This window comes from Caloenas nicobarica, chromosome 7, assembly GCF_036013445.1.
Source record: "Caloenas nicobarica isolate bCalNic1 chromosome 7, bCalNic1.hap1, whole genome shotgun sequence".
Taxonomy (NCBI): domain Eukaryota; kingdom Metazoa; phylum Chordata; class Aves; order Columbiformes; family Columbidae; genus Caloenas; species Caloenas nicobarica.
Genome location: NC_088251.1, coordinates 7,889,974 through 7,909,006, shown reverse-complemented (window position 1 = coordinate 7,909,006; position 19,033 = coordinate 7,889,974).

Genomic DNA, 19,033 nt, shown 5'->3' with positions numbered 1-19,033 from the left:
GGGTGTCTGCCACACATAAAACTGCGAAAGACGTTTTATTAAGAAGGGAGAAATAAATCACTTTTGGGAGCTGACCAAATTCTGCCTGTGATAGAGAAAGCGTTTCCTCTTGCGACACAGCTGCAGTTTGAAGTCTGGCAAGGTTTGGTCTGCAGCACTGGTACCAAAGAGAATTCTGATCCACTGGGTTAAGTGGGATAATTCCAAGAGGTTGGAATTGTCATTCTTTATAACCAGTGCTGTTGGAGCTGACATCCTTATAAGGTTTTTTCATCTCTCCCTTAAGAGAGATCCTCTTAGGTTGTGCTTAATTTCGAAGAACTTACTCCCTCTGACTTCTGTGGGACCATCTGACTCTTTCAAAGTGAGGCAACCTCTGCTTGTGGGCTTTGATCAAATTCAGGGCATATTGTGACACAATACAGCTGCATATCAGAGTGTCTACAGACAGCTAAAGCAGTGCTATTTCTAGGTTTAATTGCTGGAAACAGAGAGAAATTGGGGATTTGCTAGGATGGCTGAGTTTATCCTGATCATTTTACACATTTATGGGAGCTTGCTAAGGTTAAGTGTGTTTGTTAATCAACCAGGGAAAACTTACTTTTAAGCTTTGGGTTTATTCACTTATAGGTGCTTTTATTTACAAGAATCCTTGCATCTCTTTTGCAATGGTCTCATATTTATATAGTTGTTTGATACATATAGATTGAATACTCAGATATGACATGAAACAGAACTCGTTGGCTTATACCAGTATTCTGCATTTACATTTCAGCTATTGCTATGAACAATAGCATCCAATAACTATCAATAAATAATATAAATTAACGGCCCTAAGTGGCCTGAAAAAAACATCTGGGGAAAAGAAATATGGTAAGTCCTTTTCAGAGATACTTCAGATTCCAGGAAACTAGCTGCACCTTCAGTTTTGGCAGGGAGGGAAGCTGTTTTTTTTATTGGGGGCATGTTTTGTATTTAATAGCTGTAAAGGTCTAAGTTCTTGATTATTGTGGTAGAATTACAACATAAATATAGCAAAATTTGTAATAACTCAAATGGCTAAAGCTCTCAAAATCAATATAACTACAAAACAAGAATAAAGTTCACCAAAAAAGTTGAAACAGAAATCAATACAAATCCTATTGGGCTAAGCAAATCCCTCAACAGCTCTGAAAAAAATACAATGGCAGACTAAACCAGCTGCTGCAGAGTGAATGTAGAACACACTAATTTCTCCAAGCATAAAAATACATTTGTCACTATTGTCTTATGACTAACGTAATTTGAGAGCAATATAACAGTTCTGTTTGGAAGACTCAAACTAAAAATTAAGCAAAAGTTGGTGTTTTGTGGGTTTTCTTTAAAACTCCTAAACCAGGGATGATTAATCTTTTAAAAAATCAGTGCAAAAGAACCAAAACTTCTGCCACGTTTAGTAAATATGTTAAAGAACAGAAAATTGCCAAATTGCCATGAAAATACACACAGACTTGCTATGAATAAATAAATTATTTCACAGATGACATAGTAAGTAATGTTTTTTAAAAGGATAGATTATATATTATATACCTTGCATCTGAAAGTCTAATAGAACTTCTGAGGCCAGAGGAAATACTTGTCCCTATTTATGACCAAAAAAGGGATTAATTAGAGCCATAGAAATACATGAAGCAGTCAGTGAGACAGAGGAAGATAGGCCAAGAAAAAAGTTTATGGAAAACTAGCCATGCTTCTGTATTGGACCTGGGAAGAGTTTCTTTTTAGGATCAACAGAAAAAAACCTCATTCTTGTAGAGAGCCAGAGAAATACTTGAGATTACTAAATTTACCTGGTGAGGAATGGCATTTGCCAAGCGCCAAGACTTGATGAACTGCGGTTTTATCTCAGGCTTACACACCAACACCACAGCACCTCTGCTGTGACCATGAACCTGAGACACAGCTGAGCAGCTGGGGTTTTTATCATCAAATCACAGCTCCCAGCTGTGCTCTGTAAAAGACACTTCTCAATAGCAGCCTAACATAAACAGAGTATTGCAAAGGAGACTCGAAGATCCCTTTGAAAAAAACCTAACAGAAATATAATTAAGCCAGGCTATGGACCTGAGAAGGCTCAGGGAAAATCACTGAACTTTCAAAAAGAGTTTACCATCCAGGATGAGTCAGATCTGGCCACAGAAGCCCAAAAGAGAAAGTACGTTAAACCTATTATGGTTTTACAAATTAGTTTGGAGGTAGAGCAAGGACAAGCCAAGGTCAGGAGTCAAAGAAACTGGAAGATGTACTAAGCCAAAGTCATGGTCAGAGGCCATGCTGAGGAGGAAAACACCCAAGAATCTCAATACCCAACAAGCCAGCAGACTGAACACAAACCACAGTGGAGATATGACTTAACTGTGTAAAAAGCCCTCCCATGACCTAATGTTGCTTACCCAGGTATGTACCTATTCTTGAAGCAAGAAACAGCTACAACTAGGAGAAAAAAAAGAAAAAAAGAAAAAAAAGAAAAAAAAAGTTACGCTACCACATTTTAATGTTATTTTATTTATTATTAGTAGCCAACTCAAAGAGTAGAGTACCAAGAAAACCACTACAATATCTGACCACAGAATAAAATGACAGTTAGCTAATGCAACAGTACCCACACAAATTATTTTAACTGGTTGACATAAATGTGATTGAATTTGTGATAGTCCCAAATTATCACTATAAAACAAAGAACAAAAAGAAATAAAGAATAAGTCACACCAAAAAACAGTACCTATAGCATAATGACAGACTGAGTCAGTGAGAAAAATTTCATATGTATGACACAAGGGGCAAAATATCAATTGAGGTCACACATCCCCATTAAGCTGATCCAGCTTATGGGGTCCTCAATCACAGAGGCAAGTGACAGGCCCCAGCTAGAGGGCTGGTCGCCTGTGTAGAGCTTGACAGTTTGGCAGTTGACTAGTTTAGAAAAAATAGACCCCAAGGAAAAGGAATATTTGTTTTTAAAACCTATGACCAAATTACATGTATACATCAAAAATGGATTGGAACAGTACCTGCAAGGCCAACCCCTGCTACCAAGGTCTAGTGGGGAACCTGAGCGCACAGATCCTACAAGAATGATAATGAGAGAAGACCAGAACAAGATGTTCCAGCACTGTCTCCCTGGTTAAGGATGCCATGCCTGACCAGCACCATTACTATCTGTAGCAAATCCTCCTTGTCCTTCGATAGAATACAGAGTACTGCTTTTGGATTTGCCATTCACTACATTTCTGCTCCATATTCACTGAAACGCAGAGTGTTAGATCTTACTATGTAATGGGGCTTAAGTACATTATAATTTTGAAGAGTTCTATGAGTTTCTGTCTTGTGTGTGTACCTGCTTTCTGCTCTAATTGATACTATAGTATAAAGTCAGAGTAAATTCAGATGTCTATACTCTTGGCTGAAAACCAATTATATTTAGTAAAATCCCCATCTACAGAAGGACAATTCTCACCTGGCTCACTGGTGAACCTCCTAAAGCCCAAACTGTCAAAAACACTCACAGACTTTGAGTTCCAAGCAGGGGACATGCTAGTTCTGAATCTCTGAAGGGTCAAACTCAAGGCACATCCATACGTTTGCAGTCTCCTCTAGTCACCCTGCTGATACATCTAGGGTTTGAATGTGGTTTCAGCATGAGATTCTCATTGGCACAAAGCTTATATTTCTTTTTTTTTTTTTGACTAAAATTGTATCAGAAAGTATAATACTACATCACTTTCAATTTTAAAGTACCAGATGTGTTATACTGAACTATATACCTTCTGCATTTCTTCAACCAGATCTATACAATTATTCCCAGATATTACCAGTTTCACCACTGCCATGGTCGCTCCGACCAGTACAAGTCTCTCAGCCTGAAGAGCTGAGGAGCTTAAAAATTTCCTTGGAAATGTGAAGTGGGACTTGATTCCTTTCTTTCCACCTAATGTCTTCAGTACTCAAAGTTAACATCTACTTGTTTGGAAGGAATGGCTTTACAGTGATCGATTTTACATGTAAATAATTTATTAAGTAGCTGAAATGCCAGTGAAGATTCTTTACAAATACACAGCATATTTCTTGGGTTTTTCTGGAACAATAATTCCTGCTATTACGTACTAACAGACTTCTATGCAGTCTTGATGCCACATCCTAGTGAGACAGGAGCCCATAACTTCTATTTCACTTTAAAATAGAGAATTGCTGTAATTCAACTACTTTAGCAGGAAATGAACAAGGTCTAGCCAGCAGTCAAACTATAGTTTGGAATGATGTTCAATTCCATATTCTAAGGATCATTTGATATAATTTGGTACTGATTAAGTTCCCGTAAACAAAGCCTCCAAACATGTAAGTGCATAAAGAAAATTCAGATAATCATAAACTAAACAGTGAACAGTACATTGTGTACAATAAACAAAGAAAATTCATCCTGTCTAATGGCAGAATTTTATGCCCCTTGGATTCTTCATGCTATGCTTCATAAATTCCTTTCAGTCTTGAGTAAAAAAAGATAGATAATCAGTCTATCAAAGTGAGAGGATTTTAAAGGGATGTTGCAGTGCCATCTAGTGGGTTTTTGTCATATTAATACAAAATGTTCCCTCTTGCATGACAATTTGCATTTTACAGTTGTAATAAGAAACCACCTTTTCGCTACCACTATATGTTTTATTTTTCCTCAATTTTATACCTAATTATGTTGGACACTACCTTTAAAACACTTCTGTTGGCTCTAAGGACATACTATTTCTGTGCAAAAAAATAGAATAAATATCATGTAGTGTGGGAATACATTAACTATATAAGTATATATGTATATATAAATATATAAGTATATATGTACAAGGAGGAGGCATCATATTGCGAGGCTGAGACCACTAATCTAGCCAGGCTAAAATCCATATTTTTAAAAGGAACTCAGCTTCAGCTGCAAGATTTCAAGAGGGGAGGTGTATCAGACCTGTTCTGCTGATGAACTGGCACGCTAATCTTGGTGTAATTAACAGTTTGAATGTGTTGGCTGTAGCTTCTACTCTTTGTTTTTTCTTATGCTTTCTTCTCTGAGATTAAAAAGCCTTTTAATACATAGTATATTCTCCTTGTATTAGTCCTTCTGTGCTGCAATCAAATTAGCTTTCAGGCCCTTTTTTGATAAGCTTAACAAATTGCATTCTTTCTGCCCTTCAAAGTAAGGTATATTTCCAGTGCTCAGATAATCTTTGTGGTTTCCTTCTCACACCTTCTCTATTTCTTGCACTGTTAGAGATACTGACACCTGACTTGCAAGCAATATTCTAGTACTGGCTTCATCGGTGCTTACATAAAACGTAAAATTGCCTTCCTACTCCCACACATAGATTTACAAATTATTGTTAATCCTTTTTACTTCAGCCATCACATTATAAGTGTGTGTTGACTCAGTTGTTCAAGATGATTTATAAGAACTTTTCAAAGTTGCTGTTTTCAAGGATGCTGTCCTCCCCTCTGTAATTATAAACTGGAGTTTTTCAGATATAGAGCTTGCATATTAATATATCAAAACAGTAGCTAATTGCATGGGTTGTGCTTACCAAACTATCTCTGTTACTCTGTGTGAGTTCAGCATCATTATCTATCACACTGTCAACCTCTGTGTCATCTATATACTTTATCAGTGGTGATGTTGTATTTAAGTCCAAGTCATGCATTAAATGGTAGCATCATTTTGGTTTGAGCACTCTTCCTTGGAAGACGTAATTGTAAACAGCTTCACTGGATGATTAATAGTTTCAGATTTTAATTCTTTCCTTATAGACTGCATGTGCTAGAGGGCCAACTATTTTAAATGACCAGTAGTGTATTGTGTTAGCTGAATGGCTTCCAGCAGTTAAAGCATACAATATCTACACAGTCTGGTTATATCTGTAATCTCCTGAAGAGTTAGATCAGGCCTATTTTCTATCAAATCATGCTGACTAGCATTAATTGTACTCCTATCATTCAATTCTGTCACTGAAATGCTTTGCCCTTTCCCACTATTTCACCTGAGGCTCAAGTCAGGTTAACAGGCCATTTAGCTACAAGTCTTTTTCTAATACTTGTAAGCTATTCACAGCTTTCCTCCTTCTCCAATTTCCCCAGCACTGCAAAATTCATTTCAAGAGCTGGTTAGTCCATGTGAAATGCCTCAGTCAAAGGTGTTTTCTTTATGGACTTCCAGGTGTGGATGATCCAGACTTGATAATTTTAAAAAACCTTATCACTAGCAGATGTCTAATTTCTTCCTTGCTTATTGATGAATTCATTTTAATAAGTGCATTAGCATTCTTCTTTCCAAATGCAAAAGGGAAACAATATGTTGAAGATCTTTGCCCTTTCTGCACCATTCTAAATAGCTGTAATATTCATCTAACTGCAGGTTCCATTTGAAATTTGGGAGCGATGCCCAAAATCTTAAAGAAAATTCACTCAAAGCTGTAAGACCATCAGTCATAATCTTTCACTCCTCTACAGCTCCTGTGATAAATCTCTACCTGCTCCTACCTTCCAGGTAAGCATGATAGCGAAGGTAAAACTTTATAGAAAGAGCCATTGCTGGTATGACGGACAAACTGTAACACCATATTTGATGTTTCTCTTAGAAGAGTTTACTCTGTCAGAAAAGGTACATACAGCTTATAACAATAAGTTGTAGTATGGGAAGTATATAACTATTAAATAAACTGATTTGCATTCTGCTCATATTCACGCACTTCCCAGTCTCACTGAAGTTGAAGAAATTATCCATCAACCACAAATCTGGTCCTCTAAGTCTGTGCTCTAAGCCTTAAACACATGGCTTTTTGTGTAGGTAAGATCCCTTTGCTAAAATCACATTGGAATTCCAAATTAGTGAAACTTCTCAGTTATTTCTGTGTTTATAGGGAGTTTGATCCTTCCTGTCTCTTTAGCTCTGACTCCTTCAAACGAAGGAAATACCGAAAAAGAAAAGGCCTGGAAAAAACACTTGCTCATTGAAACTAAAATGTATTTAGTTCTTTTGGAGTTTAGCTAGCCCATAAAGAGAACTGCTATTAATATATTTGTATTATTTCTTTCTATGAAATAGGTATACATTATTTATTTTTGAGCAAGGGCAAATACAGGTACTGTTAGAGAAAGTTCTGTTGCATGCTAAGTTAACTATATGTATATTTTCCTTATTGACACAGCATTAAAACAGGGCTGGGGAATTAAACAAAATAAAACATCAACTTGGCTCACTCCTTTTAAAAAAAAAAAAAAAAAAAATCTACCTGTGAGTGAAATAATTTATTAAAACAGACAAAATGAAGATTCTGATATAAAAAAAAAAATCCAAGCCCTTTGTAAATGAACAAAGTTTTTCTGTATATTCATTATTACATAGTATACTAAGAACCAACCTTACATTTGGCCTTTTAGAATTTTATTTAAATAGTCCCTATATCATTTGAGGATGTTTATTGGACATAGCTTTGGAAAAAAAAAAGACTACTTCATGAGAGAAGTAGAATGGCACCAAAGTCATAGCTACACACTAGGTATTATCAGCGTTAGCTGTTTATACTATTCTTTGTTAAGATCAGAACGCCAATACCTATGAACTTATTTACTGTGTTTTTACATACCACAGCACATGAGATCAAGACAATCTACTCTCCTTTTCCAAATCACAGTTCAAATATTTTCAGGGTGCTTGTACAAACCAACCACTGTTCATTCATCTAAACCCACAGCTGTACAATTCAGCAGGAGCGTGGGTGTATAGTATTGTGCTAGGGGAATTATTACAATCTTGAAATTACCATATGCATGTGAGAAAATAGGCAGATGAAGCATGGAAGTCAGTGTACTATTTACTGAGGGCTTAGAGGTAGAACGATCATGTTCTGTTTCTGTTTCTTCCATTAATATAGAGTTATTACTGTAGTCAATAAGTATATCAGCTAGATTAATTATTCAGAAGAATTAATTAATAATAAAGACATCATACTCTATAATGCTGTTGCATTGAAACATGAATTGCACTAGGTGGTAGTATGAACTTGCGCCTCATGAGAAAATGGTCTGGGATTAACAGTAATAGTTGTGACACTCATTAAAAAATCTGCAGTGCTTTTTCCTTTAACCAGAAATACTTTACCTAGGAGGAGCTACTAAGCTGAGTGTAGCAGGAAATTCTGAGAAGTGGAGAGGTTTTTCAGAAATTAAGTTCCAAAAAACAAATACAACTCAACCTTGTCTCATATTCATGCCTGTACTTCTGTAACCAAACACGTATGGTATACGTATAGAAGATTTTCTTGTTGCCCTTGATGTCCCTGGCCAGGTTTAATTCTATCAGGGCTTTAGCTTTCCCTAACCTAATCCCTACTACAGGAAGGAGACAAAAAAATAAATGGATTCTAATCCTTTTTTTCCAGTCTCTTTATCCTTTCTGGCTCCTTCAAAAATAACTTTTCATTCTGAGTTTTCTTAATTTCCTCACTTATTTTAGGGGTTCCTTTCTTTTTTTGTTTGTTTGCCTTACCTACCTGTGTCCTCAGCACCAGGGTTTTTCTAAGCATCTTTCAAATGCTCCCACTAACTGATTTGCCAAACTTTTCCACTAGAGAACATCACCACCATCAAGTTCAGAAGAACACACTAGATTTTGAAAATCTATATTGTCACCAAAATGGCTCAGATTTAGCTCTCTGATGGTGGCTCAGTTCCAGCATTCCATTGCAGCATTTCCCATCGAGGTTCGGAGACTTTAAAGGAGGTCCCTGGATGCCACTCCACATGCCTAAGGGCAGCTAGAATGCTTCTCTAGAACTCAATTCAAGTTTAATATAGTTAGGCATAGACATAACCTTCACGAAAAAATTATCATCTATAAACTTAGAGCATTCATATTTATTTATGGCACCTGGAAGCGAACTGGTGCCTCATGGCACAGACAGATTACATGGCATCAGAGAAGAGCTAAAAATCTCATTTCAGTCACAAGCAGGAAGACAAAGTGAGGGGAGAACAAGCAATGCTCCTTTAGGGGGGCTGCAGAGCTGCCCTGGAAAGAGCTGAGTGCGTCGTTATGACACTTACACATGAACCAAAGCAGAGGAATGTTCTGCAGGTGATGGGTAGGAAGGGGATAGGTGATGAGAGCGGACACTGAGCTCAAGTTCTAGAACTAGGAGTGGCTTTAGTAAGAGGACGTGCATCGCAGGAGAGGGGAGCAAACATGTCAAGGCTGGTATTGGCTCAGAACACAGCAAAGTTGTGAAACTAAGTGAAAGCGTTATGTTAATTTGCTTCCCTTAGATAACCAGCTGTAAAGAAAAATCATCAATGAAAAAAAAAACCCTGCAGACTCTCACTGGAGGATATTTATGAGTATCAGCTGTCATCTGTCTCTCACACTCAAAAATGGAAACCATAACTCTGGTTCCTGACTGTAACTATGCCAGAAACAGTGAAAATAAACACTCATCCAATTGGTACATGTTCTTATCCATTTTATCAAACAAAATAGCACAAATAAATCATAATTACTAAAAAAAAAAAATACTACAGTGAGAAGGATCCTCCTCAAGTTTCCAGGGAAACTACCTCAATCAACAGATTAGTGAAAATCCTTCTAACACAGTTGTCCCTAACGATAATATATCTTCAATATAATTATTTAAACCAAATGGTTCATGCTAGTTCTTCTCAGAAAATACTCAATTAAATATGACATAAGAAATCAGACATAACTGAAGATCATATGACTCTGGGTCTGATTTATTCCTGTTGAACTGAATGCACATAGAGCTTTTCACACATTTTGAGGATTAAAAATAACATAAATTGTAATTCTCTGCTCTGATAGAAGATCCCAGTATATGCCACTTTTATGGCTACATTTGTATATGCCACTACAAAGATCTTAAATGTACTGATACAAACTTATATCCTAAACTCTAATAAAAACATACAACAGTAATTTGTGTATATATTACACATGGTTGTGTGCAAATATTGCCATCCACTTGCCAGAATTTCTAGCTTTTATTTTCTTTCAAATAGAAAGTAGAATGTGTTTCAGTGGAAAGTGAACTCCATTGAATAGCACCATTTTTTTTTTTCCAAACAGGATCTGCTTCGCTATCAGAATGGTAGTTTTCGGGGAATTTTTCTTTTAAGCAAGTTAACATACAGTTTCTCTCACTGTATTTTCCACAAGGGAGTAAGACATCACCATCTTATCATTCAGTCATGGGTAGCAGGGAAGTGTAGCTCATGTAATTTAAGGCTTAATTCCAGTTCTCAAAAAATTCAACTACGTCTAACTTCTCATATGTGAGAACACAGGTACAAACTAGAATAAATTTCACATAAAAAATGTCATGAAGCAGTAAATATGAAGAGACAAAAATACCAGAGCAGTTGTCATCTCTGATTCCTTTAAATCCTTCTAAGACACACTGGAGCATCGTTTTACCTAGAGAATCCCATTGACTCCTGTCAGCTCATGGGGCAGGCAGCAATGACAGCTGTCAACCACCTCCCACTTTGTTTGGTTCATCCCTGCCAGTCTCTGCTTCCTCCATCCCTCCTGTTATTTCAGCTGTTGCTGCACCAGGATCAAGATCTTTCCCTTTCATGTCTGTGTAGCGCTAACCTCTAGGTGCTGCTCTGATGCAAGTAACTGGCAATAAGGATGATGGAAACGACACAATAAAATGAAGTTAAAAGGTGCATGCAAAATTGCCCTTAATTTCATGACCCCCTCTATTAACTTCTTAGCTTTTTTTCTTCTGCATAAGGTATGTACAGATGGTTGCTGATCCTGTCCTGAACAGTAGAATGCTTGCTCTGTGGAGGTGTTTCTACAACTGTAATCAGCTTATTGGCTTCATGGGAAACCCCAAATACATTTCAAGATCCAAACCATCAAGTTCAATTCACAAGAGCATCTTGCTCTGATTAATACGTTCCTGTTACATTTTATCTTTCCTAAACCTTCATTAAGTGTTTCAGTACTTCAGGCCCTTAGATAATGTTCTGAGATTATCTGATAATAAAAACTACTTGCAAATTATTAAGTAGATTTCTTAAATTATTTTCCCTTTAGGCACCTAATGAATTGGTCTGAAAATGCCAGTATTAATACAATATTTCCACATCCCTCCCAGTGTTTCACAGACTGTGAACCCCATGGAGTCCCATCGTGTCTCACGTATGGAGCTTTGGGTTAATGCAAACTCCAGAGATGAGAATTGCTGACTTAGTCACTCTTGCTTTAATTTAGGGAGATTATCTGCAATATCTTGACATGGTACTCATGCAGCACCTGGCATTTTGCACTCCTGCTTCAAGCTAAGCTTCCTAACAACATCAATATTGCAAACTGGTAATAAAAATGGAGTGTATTCCCAGTACTACCATTTTATTTGCTTAATTTATTCTTCCCCAAAACATCATTTGACAAAAGAATCATTCTCAATCACCAAATGCCCTCTCATCTGAACACAAGAAATTAGGAGGCCAAGTCTGCATTACACTAAAGCAAGAGTGTTTAAGGCATCTATTGATCTGCTGTGCAATCTAAAATGCAACTGGAAAAGTGACGTTCCTTGTAATTTACTTTCAATTTTACCGATAAAATGCCTGCATGTATCAGTCTAATGGGATTAAGTAACGAGGCAAGCTAATAATTAATGAATTGTTTAGAGGCTATACTATTTAAGGCAATAATGAACCAGTGGTGCTGCTCGGTGATGCAATGAAAGCTGTTGTGTTGTTGTTTTTTTTTTCTTTAGGCTTAAAGGCTGAGGCAGTCTGAGATGCACCAGACTGTTCTCTCCCAGTTGACTGCGGGTACTCCAGTTTCTGTCTCCTTGCAGCTCTGGAGGTTTCTCTGTGACGGGGAGGGGCATGTTGGGTTTCACCTCTGTGTACAGTGAGAGCATTGCCAGAGCACAGACCCCAACGTGAGAACCAGAAAGCATTCGTGGAGCTGGTAATCTAGATGAATTATCATGTAGAATTAGGCATCAGAGTGTCTTTGCAAATCAGCTGAAACTAAGGGTAGAGATGCTGGTATTCAGACAATCTAGTTAATCATTTTGGAAGGACAGCTCAGCTACTCAGGGAGCCCTGTAATAAGATGAAACCCTGATTCTGTTCACATATTATGCTTCTTTACCAATTCTCTAAACATACATATTTCATCAAATTGGGGTATGCGAACATTTATAGCACAGACAGTTTCAGTCACCAGGACTTTTACGCCTCTGCAGTTCACTGTTCTGAAGTTGTTCACTGATAGTAGTTTTCTTTATGGGCAGGGCATGGGGAATGTTTCGTTAATGAAAGAAATCAGTTTATTTTGTAATGAAATACCAAACATGCCATGAGTTTTTTGCCTGTTGTGAGTGGCAGTCCTGCATGTGCTCCTCACAGACCGGGAGGGCCGTAATTGCTTCTTGTTGGGTCTCAGAGTTCCCTGTAATCAGCATTTATATAATGGAGAGAAGGATTGTGTAAATCTTGAATATGGATACCTAAGTCACTCTCTGTCTACAGACTCCATACTTGTCTGAAGACAACTCTCTCTTTTTATAATATCACTTGAATTACTTTATTTCAATGGCATTAAAAATTATGCCCAATAAATATCTCATTCATATATCATACAGACTCACATACACAGAGCTCAGTAAACACGTTAAAAGGCGCACATGTAAATAGTGCATAAGAAATAATAATTTAGACTATTAAATTTTAGGAGTTTGTAAAGTATTACTGCAGAATATGAGAAATGTTTCAATGATGAAATCCTACTGCGATAAAGGGTGCAGCACAGAAGACCTATAAAGACAAAACTGAGCACTCTTGAAGTGCCATTTCCGCTATATTTAATATTTTATGCCAGTGAATGCACTTGCAGTTATTAGAAGAAGTGTTATACTAAAGAGGCTAAAAAGGCCTTTAACTTCCTTATTGCCTTGATTTTGTGTTATAAATGGCAAATTTAAAAAAAAAAAAAAAAACAAAGAAAAAGCACTACTTACCCTACCTGGTAAATTTTACTTTAAGAAGTGACAGCAGCTAGATGAAGGCCATGAAAAACAATCCCTTTGAAGTGTGTTTTTGAGGCTAGCAGGAAGTCTTTCAAAGAAACAAAAGAGCTTGTTTTCTCAGAACCCATGAAACTGCTTGCGATGAGGATGGCCTTTGATTTCTTGGCCAAACGCTCCATCTCCTCCAGCCAGGCTCTGACGTTAGTGAGATCACTGGGCTCAGGTCTCCGGCAGCTGGGGGTGATAGAGCAGTTTGTCTGGAGACCCCTGACTTTTTATCATGTCTGATGCAGGCTCTGACTGCTGTTATATCACCAGTAGCCCTGAGGACTTTGAAAACTGCATCTCCAAACTTGACCCGCCTGGCTGATGGTGCATTCTCATCCCCAATGAGCGCTCCCCTTTGCCTGGGCAGTCAGTCTTGGCACATCCACGTTGCTGAGACTATGTGTCCAGCACATAATCCCCAGCAGTTACCCCCAAGTTACCAGGGCTGATCCTGCCTGCAGCCCAGACATCATGTGGCTCTCGCCCTCTTGATAATTCTAGCTTTGATCGTTAGATGTTTTACATTGATCTCAACCAACTCAAACCGTAGTCTGATTGGCAGTCACAGAAATCAGATAATGGTTGTTTAAAACCTGCCATTTACATATATTGCGTATCACTAACATTTCAGATGACAAGAACAATCAGTGCCATCTCTATTGCATATACCAGCATTGCTCAAACCAGTCCATGGTTCACAGGTCCAGAGCAGAGTCCCAGCACCCTCTCTCTCAGAGGGGAGACAAGGATGTACACAGAGCGCATTTGATGTGAGCAACGCATCTGCATGCAATGCAGTTTAGAAGGATGCCTAAATAGCCACTTCTTTTCATAAGCTTTAACTGTTACATTTTCCCAAAACAGGCGTAGGTTCATGAAAACCCAAGGCCTGCATGCTGCCATCAGCCACAAGTGATGTGTTCACAAACCTCCCAACTGGTTTTCAGAAGCATGAACCCCTCTCACAAACCTGTCCTAAAGCTTTTTACTCTCTGGGTTTTCACACTTGGCATTTAGTGCCCATCCAGCAAGAGATCACTGAAATGTTACTGAAATCTGACATTTTTTTCAGACGTCTGCATGCACCTCAAATACAAACCGTAACCATATATACACGGAAATCAATACTGCAATGATGGCTTCTACCCTTGCTTATTAAAAACAATGGCAATAATTTCAGCTGACTTCAAAAGAGGCTGGGTTGGACTCACATTATGAAATACTCGAGTTACACTTATTAGGCCTAATTGGTGTGGTAATGTCTTTGTACATTGCAGGCTGTGCTGATTGCAACATCTCCCTCCCACATTCCTTTGCCTTAAAATGACTTTGTGCTTCGCAACCCTGCCTCGTAACTCTTATTTGGGATAGTCACTTAAAGAGTTCTCTCTATTCCTCATGACTGCTTTCCTCACATTTTTCCAAAATTATGTGCATTTTGGTAACTGCAAAGCCAAAAGGCTTAAAATTGAAATGGCAATGCTCATTTTTTCTGAGATCATATTGTAAGTCATACTGATTTAGCTGGCCTGCAATATAAATGGATGAGATCCTGCAGCTTTTTTGTTACTTAATTTATAGGAAGATGCTATAAATTATTTAATTTTCTTCATAATCTACCCTGTATTGGCTGGCCCCTCTCTAACGAGTATTGAGGGACTTTCAGAAAAAAAGTAAGGGCCAAGGTAGTGCTTTTATTAAAACCTTATTTAATTCCAATAGTGGCCCACGAATTAATAAAAATCTGACAGCATTCTCAAATTACACTGAAAACCAAACTGCCTGAAGAAACAACAGTATTCAAAAGCAAAATAAAGAAGCCTTTCTGTTTACAGGAATTTTCATATCACAAGCAAATATGATAAAAGGTGTAAGTCATCCCTTTGTACAGGGAGTGGCAAAGCCCATGAGAGGCACCAAGCAGACCTCAGGAAGCACCCATGAACCGCTGCTCCTTATATCAGCCCCTTCCACGTGTACTCTGAGGAAAAAATCTATAGATCACCATGTGCCTTATGTGCACAGCTCCAAATCCAAACCTCCCCTCCAGACAAGACACAAATCAGGGACAAACATAAACCTGTGGTCACGCTGCAAGCGTAGAGGATACTACAGAAAAAATACACTGTTGTATTAAACCATTACATGTGTTACCACACCAGAAGTAGTTAAGAACCTAAAGATAGTGACGCAAACATAACAGCACCTTGACAGAAACCTCCTGTACTCAACTGAAGTTAAAGGAAATGTGATGGAACAGAAGCGGCACTTGCAAAATAACAACCAAACCCACATAAACCAGGCACATATCACATCAAAGGCCTAATATGAAGCCACTTAATTATTTTATTAGGTGTTTCTGTTTAAGAGTAGCTAACAGCTTGCATAAATTAATATCATTCTATTGACTTTATCATCCATTTTAAACACAGAGTTTTCTGCTCTGACAATTACAGGCTTGAGAAAAATGAGATAGAAGGATATTAAAAAGCTGATTAAGACTGAGATACAGAGGAAATCTGGCGAGGGACTAGAATTTGTAGAATGTCTCTATCTTTAGTCTTATCTTTTCCAAATAAATACATAAAATGGTTTTATCAACATACAGAAAATAATTCAGCCACTCTGCAAGCTGATGTTACCCATTTAATATTACATGTCTTCTTTAATTTCAGAGAGAAGCAGCAACTGATATATCTATATATATATATATAGTGCTTCTAAAGGCACAGCGTTTCATTAATAATACTATCAGATAAGGCTTTGTCCCAATTACCTCATAAAGGATGGTTTCCCATTTTACTAATAACTACTAGCTTTAGAATTCAGAAATATAAAATCAAAGGCCTTCAGGCAGATTTTCTATCCTACCACTTCAAGTAATCTTTAAATCATATAACCAAATTCATCATGATCAATCACAATTCATTTGCCACAGCCTTCTACAGGGCTGTGTAAAACAGCAATGATTAGAATCCATGCTCTCTCATTAATCTGTGAAATCCATATAATATGGTATTTAATTGTCTTAAAATAATTTCTAACTTTTCAAAAGTACAAAAATAATAATTTCATGCTAGATGGCTGATGAGAGAAAGAAAGAAATGGTAATTGATGAGGAAAAAGTCCAAATATTTACTTATTTCTTTTATTTTTTTGCACTGTGGTTAACTAATTTACATCTTGAAGTTTAGAGGAACACACATAGTGTCCATAGGCCTTAAAATACCTTGCTAGAGATCTAAATTTTTCTGTTTATAACACATTCTTCTGTTCCCTATTTTGCTGACCTCAGAATATGCATCAAGCACAAGAGTGTTTTATCACAGAAATGATGAAAAACAACTCACTCGGAATTCTGTTTGATACAAACTAACACATAACTGCAGGAATAAATTTATTTTGTTTTTTTAAGGCACAAATTTCAGATCTTACCTGATGTAAATCAGTCTAACTCTCTTGAATTCAATCAGTGCCTCTGACCTACTGTATCTGTTTCAAATATGCAGCCCAGACTCCTATAGTCTGCCAGTAGCTGCTGTAGAGACAAGCATAATCTATTACTAACCAGATGGTTACTAGCAATTGTGCCATTATTACATGACCATAATAAAATACGTCTTCAAGCTTGAAAGCCTTAACTCACCAATACTACTTGAAGGCTTTTTTTTTTCTCTAAACTGTTCCAGGGAGAGGGATATTTTCTCAAAATTAAGCACTATGCAAATATAATTTTTTCCCCCCATTTTTTTCCAATCTAATGTTGATGTTATGGAATAGGGCTGAAAGAGGATGTTTATCTCTGCTATCTTATGTTGACAGGATACGGATCTTCAGAAGCACTAAACTGACGCTGAATTAAATAACTTTGTAGCATGGTAGTGGGATGTTTCAGACCTACTCAGCTATCCCAGTGAATAAAGGATGGCTAATTACACACATAATTGCTATGAGGAGAGCGGGTAGGAGTAAATACTCTCAAATGGTTTCTTCACTCTATTTTAATTTCTGGGACCAAATGTAGTCAGGAGTATTACAGGTCAAATCTCATGGAATCTCCAGGCTCACCTGAAGAAGTACAGGAAAAAAACATGGTCTTCCATGGAAGGTATGAATAAGTTATGTAACAGCTGTCAGTTTAAATGGTATTAAAATGGAAAGCAAGTAGAACTTAACATTTGGTGCTTTTTCTTTAGCTAAGAAGTATTTTATTCTATGAGTGATCCCATTGGGATTGGTATAAATAAAAGTATTAGATGCTGGATCCCTTCACATCTATTTCAGCAGCCAAGCAGACTGGAAAAAAATAGAAAAATACTTGCTGGTATTTCAGGTTTTTTTTATTCAGAAGTGTTATAATCCTTAGGGAGGGCCTTACGACTGATGTGCTGGAAAAGGAGACCTTTACACTATCATTACTATTTATAATAAAAATTATTCATACACTACCCAAAACTGAATTACACTGCCCACAACATGCAGAGACAGGTAGGTCAGTAGGTCCCTGTCTAGAAACTTTACTCTCCAGGTTAAGACACAACAAGTTTGGGCAATTAAAGGACAAAAAGAAAAAAAGTAGCATAAATAGCCCTGCACAATAACTTACATGAATTATCCCTATTAGTCCTATTTGTTGTTGTTACATATTATATGCACTGTACCTCATCACATAGGTTCCTATCGCACAGACGTTGCTATAGAAGGGAGCTTTTAGGAGAGACTGCACAAAATTGTGTTTGAGCTGTGGAAAGAACCTTCTTCCACACTTGGCCACTGCATCCCTCAAGAAAAAACAGATTGACAAAACTTCAGGACAGAAGGGATTCTCCTTACTGGTTGTGGTAACAGAGGGCATCTACTCCAGCCGTATGAATAAGCAGTCGTTTTCCCACCTCCTCTGGCATATAAGGGAAAAAAAGAACTAAGCCTGGAAAAGAGATCAGGGTGTGAATGTGGCCTATAAAATAAGAGGATCATAGAGAAGGCAAATACAAAATGACTTCCTCTTTTTCTTCCACACTAGTAACAGTGGGCATGAAAGGAAGCTGGCAATTGCACACCTCAAGACAAATGAAAGGAGATGATTCTTCTCACAGTTGCACAACTACAGTGTGTTTGATCCGGGATGCTGAGTGTGCTGGAAGTGTGCATGAGCTCAGGGACAGCTTGGACACATTCATGGAAGAGAAATTCCCAAGAACTTCTAAGGGTTGGAGAGTGAGCACTTTGTGGCTTGTTACTTCCTACACAGCTCCAAATAATATTGAAGCCATTAGCCCCATTAAAATTATAAGTTTTCTCGAGCTGACACAGAAGTGTTGACTTGTAATAATGTTGCTGAGCTATGAGCTTTCCTGGTATTAGTAAACTACCATAGAAAACCAATTTCATGCTTGTCTGCTGGAGTAAACCCTCTGACTTATTGGTTACAAATATGAAGGTGCCTTGCTCTCCCACTAACCTTGTCTTAAACACTGGGGGAGAGATGTGGTGTCTCCCTGACTGCTGAAAGGCAGCATGAATGTCGCTAAGTAATCACTTCATATGTTCTGAGAAAAACCTAGAGGAGTTAAGCTCCAATTGATGCTCAATATGAGCTGGAATGATGATTTATAAGAATTGCAAGGTACACGCTTGCATCCTGGACACGAGACAATGACGTTCTCATCATAGGTAAAATCAAAAGCCTTTAAATCTGTTGTCATTTTAATTTTAACTTGGCGACATAAATCTTGTAAGTGATCTGCAGTTTTCACCACCAGACTGCTATTGAAGTCCATATTGCAGCAAAGGGTCCAGCTATGGTTTGGGACTATAACACCAGAATCCATTAAGGCTTCTTAATGTAAAGGGTAATTCTGATTTCTTGAGGTCCCCAGAGAGCATATGCACCAAAATACTCTAAA